Below are 11,180 nucleotides of genomic sequence, written 5' to 3' on the forward strand. Positions count from 1 at the left end.
CGTCATCAAAACGCTGCATAGCCAACCACTTCATCATTGGTGGGAATAAGTGGAAGTCGCTCGCTGCGAGGTCGAGACTGTACGGCGGATGAGGAAACACCTCCCACTTTAAAAAATTCGAGAACTTCACGAGTGGCATTTGCCGTCAGGGCCCGGGCGTTGTCGTGAATCAGCAAGATCTTTGAGCCCAACTTCCGCCTGCGCTTGTTTTGTATTGCTCTTCTGAGGTTGTGCAGAGTTTGGAGAAAACCTTTGAGAGTGCCTCTTTCCAGGAAATCCACAAAAATCACACCTTTTCTATCCCAGAAAGAGGTAACCACGTGGTTGAGGGCTCAGGCGGCCGAATTTGACGACGAAGGAATTTCCAAGCTCGTCCATCGCTACGATAAGTGCCTTAATTTAAATGGCAACTATGTAGAAAAGTAGTATTTAAGTGTGGCTTTCATCTGTATATAATAAAAAAATTCCAATACTTTATTTATTTTTAATTCCAAAACGTAATGTACTTTGTGGATTGCCCTCGTATTATCTATTTATTTACAACCAAGCGAATGAAAATAACGTATAATGATAATGTAGAATGAAATAAGTTATTTCCGTATGAATAACTGTGTGCACAATTCTGGCTAGTCGTGCAGTAGGCACTGTCGTAGTTTGATGTGGCTGATTGTTTCCAAGCGATGCAACGATTTGTGAGAGGCGACAGACAGGAAGTTCCTGGTCGGCCTTGGTCTAGTGGACATTCTGTAAATAGCTGGTCGTGACCAAAATGTTAGTATGGGAGGAATATGACAACACAGTGTTATGACGCGTCGAGATAAATGAAGGAGCACGAGTTCACTCGTTCGTAGAAGTGTGAATCTCAACAACACAATTGCTACGGCAGTGTATCCTCGATTAGAGTCCAACTAGATTGTACGTAGAATGAGATTTTCACTCTGCATCGGAGTGTACGCTGATATGAAACTTCCTGGCAGATTAAAACTGTGTGCCGGACCGAGACTCGAAGTCGGGACTTCTGCCTTTCGTGGCCAAGTGCTCTACCATCTGAGCTACCCAAGCACGACTCATGCCCCGTCCTCACAGCTTCACTTCCGCCAGTACCTCGTCTCCTACTTGTCAAACTTCACGAAAGCTCTCCTGCGAACCTTGCAGAACAGTTTTAATCTGCCACGAAGTTTCATATCAGCGCACACTCCACTGCAGAGTGAAAATCTCATTCTGAAAACATTCCCCAGGCTGTGGCTAAGCCATGTCTCCGCAATATCCTTTCTTCCAGGAGTGCTAGTTCTGCAAGGTTCGTATGAGAGCTTGTGTGAAGTTTGGAAAGTAGGAGGCCGGCACGGTAGCTCAGCGTGTTCGGTCAGAGGGCTGCGTGTTCTGTGTAAAAAAAAAAAAAAAAAAAACTGAGTCAAGGAATCAACGATCAACTTGAACGGATGTCCTGTGACGTCCTCCAGACCAAACGCAACGAACTATATCGAGGATTAAAAAAAAAGATGGTAGAACACTTTTCCGCGAAAGGCAAAGATCCCGACTTCGACTCTCGGTCCGGCACACAGTTTTAATCTGCCAGGAAGTTTCAGATTGCATTTAGTCTACTTAATAGATTTTATCTGATGATTTCATAATAGGAGAGCTATCAGTAAAAATTAGCTTCATATTTCATTTAAAAAATTTTGTCCCTGCCTGCCAACAGTTTTTCTGACCAGACTAACTGTAATATGCATGATCCAGTTTTACTAGCACATCTACAGGTGTAGCTTAAAGAAACAGATGAGAAAAAAAATTGCCCGCATGTTTACTGACTGAATTCAGCTACGTATTATCGCTAGATTACCAAACCTTCGTAAAATTTAAGGTTGCAGTAGTTTATAAGACAGGGTGTTTTGTACCTGTAAACCTTCAAATTTTGTCGTGCTTTGAATTAAATTTGGAGTAGTAATATTTACGACGATTTAGTAGCTATGTAACATTGTTCCCCTTTTAGTGTTCTAGTGTTCATAAGTGTCTCGCTACACGCTTGGCAGCTTATTACCCCACCAACAAAAATCAGAGGTCTTTGAGGAAGTCACGGTCTCCGGTGGCTCGTTACAGATTAATAGTGTGAGTGACTTATTCGATTAGTTGTCACAACTACCATTGTCTATGTGAAGACACCTTTACAAAAGCGAAAAAGCACGTAAATAGGCAGTTACCAAAACGTACAACACAAAAAAGTGACGTGGATGCCGTCATTGCGCGGCTCTTCGATTCCATTCAGTAAATCCACACACAAGGCGCATGTCGGCCAATTCATCAGTCAATACTTAACTGCCGTGTATCACTGCAAAAGTACGAGTAACACTGCAGGAAACCCGAGGAAGAATCGAGCAGTGCCGAATGCAGGCTTCAGGCCGAAAAGTAAAGAGGGCATTACTGTCGTCCATCGTGAATAAAGATAACATTGTCGTGCAAATATTTTCAGTACAATAAAGATACTACGAAATTAAATGGGTGGAAAGAAATCAAACGAAAGGTAATTACTCCGTTACGGGAGACCGGAGACCACGGCACCTCATACCGAAATACTAAAAAAATATCCCTGAATAACTCCTGAAATTTTTTCGGTGAAGTTTAGGTCCACACTGTGTTTGAAAACAAGATACTGCGTTGCGTCACTACGATGCACATTCGCAGTTAAAATTACTGTGTCATCTACTTCGGTTTGTTCACTTACGAAATATGGGCTGGTCGGAAAAAGCCTGAGAATTCTGTAAGGGTGTGGCAGAGTACATTATGCGGAGAAATGTTGAGGAAAAAATTCGATACTTTGCGCCATTTCCGAGTTAATGTAGCACTTAAGTTAGCTAATCAGGCCGTTGCGCGCGCAAATTCAAGTGACCCACATAGACGGTGTTTTAAACACTTTCTCGTTTGGTTTCCTAATACCGACCACGAAAGCGATGTAAAAGTTGGACATGGGGCGGTAGTAAAGTTCGAATCCTAGCGACAGTCTCGCGCGCTGTCATCTACGCTATGAGAACAACTGACACCAATTGTATCTGGCGAACCGCTTGAATTTGCGTGCGCTACAGCCTGATTGGCAAACGTCGGCGCTAATTAACTGGAACACGAAACACCGTATGGAAATTTTTTCTTAACAATTATTTCTTAGCAGAACTTCTTGTTGATATTTATCAACGCCTGTAAGCAGCTAAAGGTCTGGATTTCATTATAATTTCATCCCTTACAAACAGTTCAGTCTGCTTCTAAACGCATTACACAATTGAAGTGCTGGCACGAATGTGTGTGTTTCCTGTCTTTTAGCTTGATTGATGCGACTAGATGAAATCTTATTGCGTTTTAAGTAACACGGAGCCATGAATCGGCGTTCCAAGTACATGCTTAAAAATGGTTCAAATGGCTCTGAGCACTATGGGACTTAACATCTGTGGTCATCAGTCCTCTATAACATAGAACTATTTAAACCTAACTAACCTAAGGACATCACACACATTCAGGCCCGAAGCAGGATTCGAACCTGCGACCGTAGCGGTCACTCGGTTCCAGACTGAAGCCCCTAGAACAGCACGGCCACACAGGCCGGCACAACATGCTTAACGATTAATATATCGTACATGTTCTCTACAAAAGTGCTGCAATGATTTTTAAATATGTTGTTAACTGTCTTGGAAGGGTTGCATTGTGTGCTATTTCTGAGCTTTGCTATGTGAAACGTAACAAACAGTGATAACCCAGGTCACAACCGATCTCAATTACAAGTAGCTACGAACAATAGGCAAATTATTGGAGGGAACTAGTATGTCGTATTCGCGGTCTCCTGATGAATGATACTTCTTACAAAAATAGACAAGGCTGCCAGTTTTACTGTTTATTTGTATTTTGTCCGGAACAGTGTCTTATTACAAGCCCACCATCAGCGGCCCCGCAGAAGATAAATAATAAGATGTGCAATACATAATACTATATGCTATAATTTATTATTGTCCCCTCAGAGCATTTCGGTACTTTTTTTTTTTTGGTGGAAGTCTTACTTTAATTTTTACTGGTTTTCAGCTGGTATGTAAACCACGCAGCCTCATCACTAGGGGAAAGAGGACGTATGAACGAGCCCCATATCATATAGTATACTTAATATTATATATTGTGTATCTTATACATGGCCGCTACAGATATGCATCTAACCATATACCGGTCCGGCCAAAATAAAGAAAAACGATAAAAGTAGCACCGTTCTCTCTCTCTCTCTCTCTCTCTCTCTCTCTCTACACACACACACACACACACACACACACACACACACACACACACACACACACATATCAAATTAGGGTTAATGTGTGTTACTGTTCTACAGTATATAACCATTTCGACCAACATATTTCTATACCTTGGCGCGACATTAACACGGTAACTTTTTATTATTTATTGCCTTGCGGGACATTCCCACACAGCCATCTTAACATTGGAAAGACGACACGACAGTGTGGTACGACGATTCAGAACATTCATTACGACCAAGTTACACATGCTTAGACTTGTCATGTGATGCCATGCAGGCGATTTTCGAGGCTGTTATACGTAACGAAGAAAAGAATAACAACAACGGGTCCCCGAGCGGAGAAAATCTCCAACCAGCTCGGGAATGGAACCCGAGCCCTTTACGTTAACAATCTGCCGCCTTGACCATGTAAGTACCGAGGCGGACTTTGTCACAGTTTTCTATTACGTGAACTGTAAGCGGGAGCCGTAATTGGCAAAAAACATTATACATTTATTTTTATTTTGTACCTCAAGCATAAACTGCATGCAGCGAATTGTACACGAGAAGCTACTTTCCTCTTAAGGCATAACGCTGAATGTACCCACATAGAAAAGCGTATTTCATGCTTTCGCGGAACTCAGAAAGCGTTAACGTAAACCTTGGGCTGAAAAACATATTTGTTATTAGCAAATGGACAGCGCATTCTTAACAACACATACCTGCGGCTACACTCACAGACGAACAGAAGCTTTTGCGGCACCTTTGACGAAACTGTGTTATTTGTTTGCACGGGACTGTTGACACTTCCGGAGCAGAACAACCCCGAAAAGCTGACACCAACCTGTTGACTCTGGTTCTGAATCCCAGGGTGATCGGTTGTGTTGTGGGACTGGACATGGCTTAACGAACGGCACAGCTAAGCTGCTGGTCAAGGACTGGCCACTGACAAATGTTATCTTCGGACGGCGGCGCGAGTCTTGCGATTAAGCTGCTACGTCACGCCTGTGACACGATCCAAACCGATGTCTACAGCACTCATAACACAGATAGCGTTGTTGGATTACCTCTGCGGAAGGCGAGCTGTTTACACGCGCTGTTTCCGTTGTGGTGTTGAATCCTGCAGGATATAAAACTCTACCACGATACGAATTAACCTCGAATTTCCTGCGGCCCATTATAAAACATACGCGTCTATACTCTTAAACTGCAAGTCGCAAGATTATGTGTTGTGGAAGGCAGAGCACTGTATCTACGTGGCGAATCTGCGTGAGTAGCATGCGTGCACATCACTCGCTACGCACGCACAAGCCGTAGCACGCGGCTGTTAGTCCATTCACCAGGCTTTTTTATAAGGATGGGGCCCCTCCACGCCCACACCAACGTGGTGACCAAACCAAAAGTTCTACTGTCACCTCCGTAAACATGTTAGTTTTTTTAATCAGGCGTCACAGGATGCGGGCTGTGATGTTGTCCATGCGTCTGGGTAAGATTACTCATTAACATGGTCCATCAGGAGGCAGAAGTGGTCGAAAACGATTGAAGGGTAGCGGTTGTAAGGGCAGAGGAAAAAAAGTGCCAAGGCAAGAGCCAAGGGAAGAAAACCTCTGCGACAGTAGGACGGGTAGTAAGGGCAGTAGCGGCTCGCTGTATGCGACAGTGCATGCAAGGTGTGGTTGTGTTAGTTCGAGGTATCGTGCATCGTTACCTTTGTCGTTGTTGGAGCTTGTTGCGGCGCTTGCTGTGGTTGCTGCGTCCCTGCAACAGTTCAAGGTCGTTGTAGATTAGTGGGCGATCGGTCATAGATCGGCTCACAGACGGTGTAGGAGGTGTGTGTGGCTGGTTTGCGTGCTGTGTACAGTACGGTTTCCCTGCGGTTGCCTGATTTTCGGCTGGTTGCACATCTGGGTTCCCAGTAATAACTGTGTTGCAGGGGCTCGCCAGTACTGTCGTGTTAGCGTTCTATGGACCATAGATGTTTGGTTCCTAGCCAGTAATGTCTTTGGTCTGTTATGCTTCCATCTATGGTTGTGGTCGTAGTTACCCAGAGAAAGAATAAACGGGTTGCTCGAGTGTCTCGTTTTATTGTACAGTCGTGTGGAGAGTTTTTGGAATACCTGTGAGATGGTATCTAGCCGGTATTCCCGGTGAAGGTCCGCGATGCGTGTGTAGCGCGGAGCGTTGCTTATGATTTTGAGTTCTTTGTTCTGTATGAGCTGCAGACGGCGCAGGCGAGTTGGCGGAGTGTATCCCCAGACAGGGGCTGCGTACGTCATCAGGGGTCTAATAAGTGTCATGTACATGGACCTAGACACCCTCCTGTTCACTGTGCTCCGCCTGTTAAGCATAGGGTAGAGTTGTTTGAGCCTCGCGTTAGCTTTGTTGGTCACGTGTTGGATGTGGTCCCCCCAGAGTAGTTTCCTGTCCAGCCAGACACCGAGGTATTTGACCTTCTCGCGGAAACGTATTGGGCGTGTGTGTAGTGTTATTGGGTTGCAGTGCTGGTGTTTGCGCAGTTGCTTCGGTCTTCTAGTGAACAGATCGGCCTCGCACTTATCGACGTTTACTCTAACACGCCATTTCACCAGCCAAGGCTCCGCCGTTCTGAGTGCAGTCTGTAGTCGTGAGTTAATGTTAGACGGCTTCCAATCTTGCGCGAGGATGGCAGTGTCATCCGCGTAGATGGCTACCGTCGTGTTGAGTGTAGCTGGGAGGTCGTTAATGTAGAGGTTAAACAGTAAGGGCCCTAGGATACTTCCTTGAGGTACTCCTGCCTGTATACCATGTCGTGTCGATTGTTTGCCCTGCACGTCGGTGTTGAAACTCCTCTCCGTGAGATATGAGTGTATGAGACGTACGAGCATGTCGGGGAACCCTGCGTCACTAAGTTTGCGTATTAGGCCGTTGTGCCATAGACGATCGAAAGCCTTTTCGATGTCCAGGAACACCGCCCCAGTTGCCTTGTTTGTGTTGTATCCGTGTGTTATGTATTCAACGACGCGAAGGAGTTGTGTTGTTGAGTGGTGATTCCTGCAACCGAATTGCTCCGGTCTCAGGGTGTCATTTGTGATGCAGTGCCTGGCGAATCGTTTAAGTATTACCTTCTCAACGATCTTGCTGAGCGCGCTCAGCAGACTGATGGGTCGGTAATTTTGTGGGAGGGAGTGGTCTTTCCCCGGCTTCCTGAACATCAGGACCTTGGCCGTCTTCCAAAAGGCGGGGAAGTGTTGGTGCTTGAGTATGGCATTCGTTATTTGTGTTAAGTATTCTACAGCTTTGTCCGTGAACTCCTGGAGGACACGGGTTTGAATGCCATCGTGACCAGGGGCCTTCTTAGCGGTGGTATGCATGATGGCCCATTTGATCTCTGCTGTACTACGTTGTCGGATGTTGTTGCGCGCTGGTTGGGCCAAGATGCGTGTGACCTCCTGGTCCGTAGCAAGTGTGAACGCTGGGTCTGAGGGATCCAGGTTCGGTGTGAATGACGCTGCGAGTGTGAGGGCCATCAGTTCCGCTTTTTCTTCCGCAGAATATGCTGGTCCGTCGCGCCCTTGTATCGTGGGGATGTACAGTTTCTCCCTGGTGAGGTGTCGGGCTAGCTGTCACACACCAGGTCGCGTGGTGTCCAGCACTTCGAGTTTCTGGTCCCACTGTTTGTATTTTTTCCCAGATTATACCCTGGAGCCTGTTAATGCGCTGTTTGCTGGCACCTGGTACGCTGCCAATGTCTCCTGAGGCGGTTCCTCATTGAGATTAGGCCCAAAATTTCCTGGGGCAGGGCTGCACTGTGTGTTGTGGCGTGCGGATTGGTATGGTGTCGGCTATTGCGTTCTGGACGGCGACGGTGAGGGTTTCAACTGCCTCGTCAATTTGGGCTGTCTCGTTAATCGCGTGGGTGGGTGGGATGCGACTGTCAAGCGTTTCCTTGAACTGGGTCCAATTCGCGCGCCTGTAGTCTAACATCCTGCGTTGTTCCACCAGGCGCTCACACGTTGTGACGGGCCACAGCCGCGTGCCCTAGCCACGCAAGTGACTTGACATGTTGTTGTTGTTGTTGTTGTTGTTGTCTTCAGTCCTGAGACTGGTTTGATGCAGCTCTCCATGCTACTCTATCCTGTGCAAGCTTCATCTCCCAGTACTTACTGTAACCTACATCCTTCTGAATCTGCTTAGTGTATTCATCTCTTGGTCTCCCTCTACGATTTTTACCTCCCACGCTGCCCTCCTGTACTAAATTGGTGATTCCTTGATGCCTCAGAATATGTCCTACCAACCGGTCCCTTCTTCTTGTCAAGTTGTGCCACAAACTCCTCTTCTCCCCTATTCTATTCAATACCTCCTCATTAGTTATGTGATCTACCCATCTAATCTTCAGCATTCTTCTGTAGAACCACATTTCGAAAGCTTCTATTCTCTTCTCGTCCAAACAATTTATTGTCCACGTTTCACTTCCATACATGCCTACACTCCACATAAATACTTTCAGAAACGACTTCCTGACACTTAAATCTATACTCGATGTTAACAAATTTCTCTTCTTCAGAAACGCTTCCCTTGCCAATGTCAGTCTGCATTTTATATCCTCCCTAAATCGACCATCATCAGTTATTTTGCTCCCCAAATAGCAAAACTCCTTTACTACTTTAAGTGTCTCATTTCCTAATCTAATTCCCTCAGCATCACCCAACTCAATTCGACTACATTCCATTATCCTCGTTTTGCTTTTGTTGATGTTCATCTTATATCCTCCTGTCCATTCCGTTCAACTGCTCTTCCAGGTCCTTTGCTGTCTCTGACAGAATTAGAATGTCATCGGCGAACCTCAAAGTTTTTATTTCTTCTCCATGGACTTTAATACATTCTCCGAATTTTTTTTGTTTCCTTTACTGCTTGCTCAATATACAGATTGAATAACATCGGGGAGAGGCTACAACCCTGTCTCACTCCCTTCCCAACGGCTGCTTCCCTTTCATGCCTCTCGACTCTTATAACTGCCATCTGGTTTCTGTAGAAATTGTAAATAGCCTTTCGTTCCCTGTATTTTACCCCTGCCACCTTTAGAATTTGAAAGAGAGTATTCCAATCAACATTGTCAAAAGCTTTCTCTAAGTCTACAAATGCTAGAAACGTAGGTTTGCCTTTCCTTAATCTATTTTCTAAGATAAGTCGTAGGGTCAGTTCCAACATTTCTGCGGAATCCAAACTGATCCGCGCCGAGGTCGGCTTCTACCAGTTTTTCCATTCGTCTGTAAAGAATTCCTGTTAGTATTTTGCAGCTGTGACTTATTAAACTGATAGTTCGGTAATTTTCACATCTGTCAACACCTGATTTCTTTGGGATTGGAATTATTATATTCTTCCTGAAGTCTGAGGGTATTTCGCCTGTCTCATACATCTTGCTCACCAGATGGTAGAGTTTTGTCAGGACTGGCACTCCCAAGGCTGTCAGTAGTTCCAATGGAATGTTGTCTATTCCCGGGGCCTTGTTTCGACTCAGGTCTTTCAGTGCTCTGCCAAACTCTTCACGTAGTATCATATCTCCCATTTCATCTCCATCTACATCATCTTCCATTTCCATAATATTGTCCTCAAGTACCTCACCCTTGTATAGACCCTCTATATATTCCTTCCACCTTTCTGCTTTCCCTTCTTTGCTTAGAACTGGGTTTCCTTCCGAGCTCTTGATATTCATACAAATGGTTCTCTTTTCTGCAAAGGTGTCTTTAATTTTCCTGTAGGCAGTATCTATCTTACCCCTAGTGAGATAATCCTCTACATCCTTACATTTTTCCTCTAGCCATCCCTGCTTAGCCATTTTGTACTTCATGTCGATCTAATTTTTGATACGTTTGTATTCCTTTTTGCCTGCTTCATTTAATGCATTTTTATATTTTCTCCTTTCATCAATTAAATTCAGTATTTCTTCTGTTACCCAAGGATTTCTACTAGCCTTCGTCTTTTTACCTACTTGATCCTCTGCTGCCTTCACTACGTCATCCCTCAAAGCTACCCATTCTTCTTCTACTGTATTTCTTTCCCCTATTCCTGTCAATTGTTCCCTTATGCTCTCCCTGAAACTCTGTACAACCTCTGGTTCTTTCAGTTTATCCAGGGCCCATCTCCTTAAATTCCCACCTTTTTGGAGTTTCTTCAGTTTTAATCTGCAATTCATAACCAATAGATTGTGGTCAGAGTCCACATCTGCCCCTGGAAATGTCTTACAATTTAAAACCTGGTTCCTAAATCTCTGTCTTAACATTATATAATCCATCTGATACCTTTTAGTATCTCCAGGATTCTTCCATGTATACAACCTTCTTTTATGATCCTTGAACCAACTGTTAGCTATGATTAAGTTATGCCCTGTGCAAAATTCTACCAGACGGCTTCCTCTTTCATTTCTCTTCCCCAGTCCATATTCACCTACTATGTTTCCTTCTCTCCCTTTTCCTACTTTCGAATTCCAGTTACCTATAACAATTAAATTTTCGTTACCCTTCACTACCTGAATAATTTCTTCTATCTAATCATACATTTTTTCTATTTCTTCATCATCTGCAGAGGTAGTTGGCATATAAACTTGTACTATTGTAGTAGGCATGGGCTTCGTGTCTATCTTGGCGACAATAATGCGTTCACCCAGCTGTTGGTAGTAGCTCACCCGCACTCCTAATTTTTTATTCATTATTAAACCTACTTCTGCATTACCCCTATTTGATTTTGTATTTATAACCCTGTATTCACCTGACCAAAAGTCTTTTTCCTCCTGCCACCGAACTTCACTAATTCCCACTATATCTAACTTTAACCTATCCATTTCCCTTTTTAAATTTTCTAACCTACCTGCCCGATTAAGGGATCTGACATTCCACGTTCCGATCCGTAGAACGCCAGTTTTCTTTCTCCTGATAACGAC

At 44.5% G+C, this 11,180-nt stretch overlaps 1 protein-coding gene across 2 annotated transcripts in view; it reads right to left on the reverse strand.

The window, feature by feature from the left end:
* Positions 1-5,204, reverse strand: part of LOC126342556 (diacylglycerol lipase-beta-like) — an 822,641-nt gene extending 817,437 nt beyond the window's left edge. For both annotated transcript variants that reach the window (XM_050001868.1, XM_050001865.1), the window contains exon 1: positions 4,987-5,204. The gene's annotated coding sequence lies outside the window, so the exon portion shown is untranslated. The remainder of the gene's footprint in view (positions 1-4,986) is intronic.
* Between the last annotated feature and the right edge of the window lie 5,976 nt (positions 5,205-11,180).

Source organism: Schistocerca gregaria, chromosome 1 (assembly GCF_023897955.1).
Source record: "Schistocerca gregaria isolate iqSchGreg1 chromosome 1, iqSchGreg1.2, whole genome shotgun sequence".
NCBI classification, from domain to species: domain Eukaryota; kingdom Metazoa; phylum Arthropoda; class Insecta; order Orthoptera; family Acrididae; genus Schistocerca; species Schistocerca gregaria.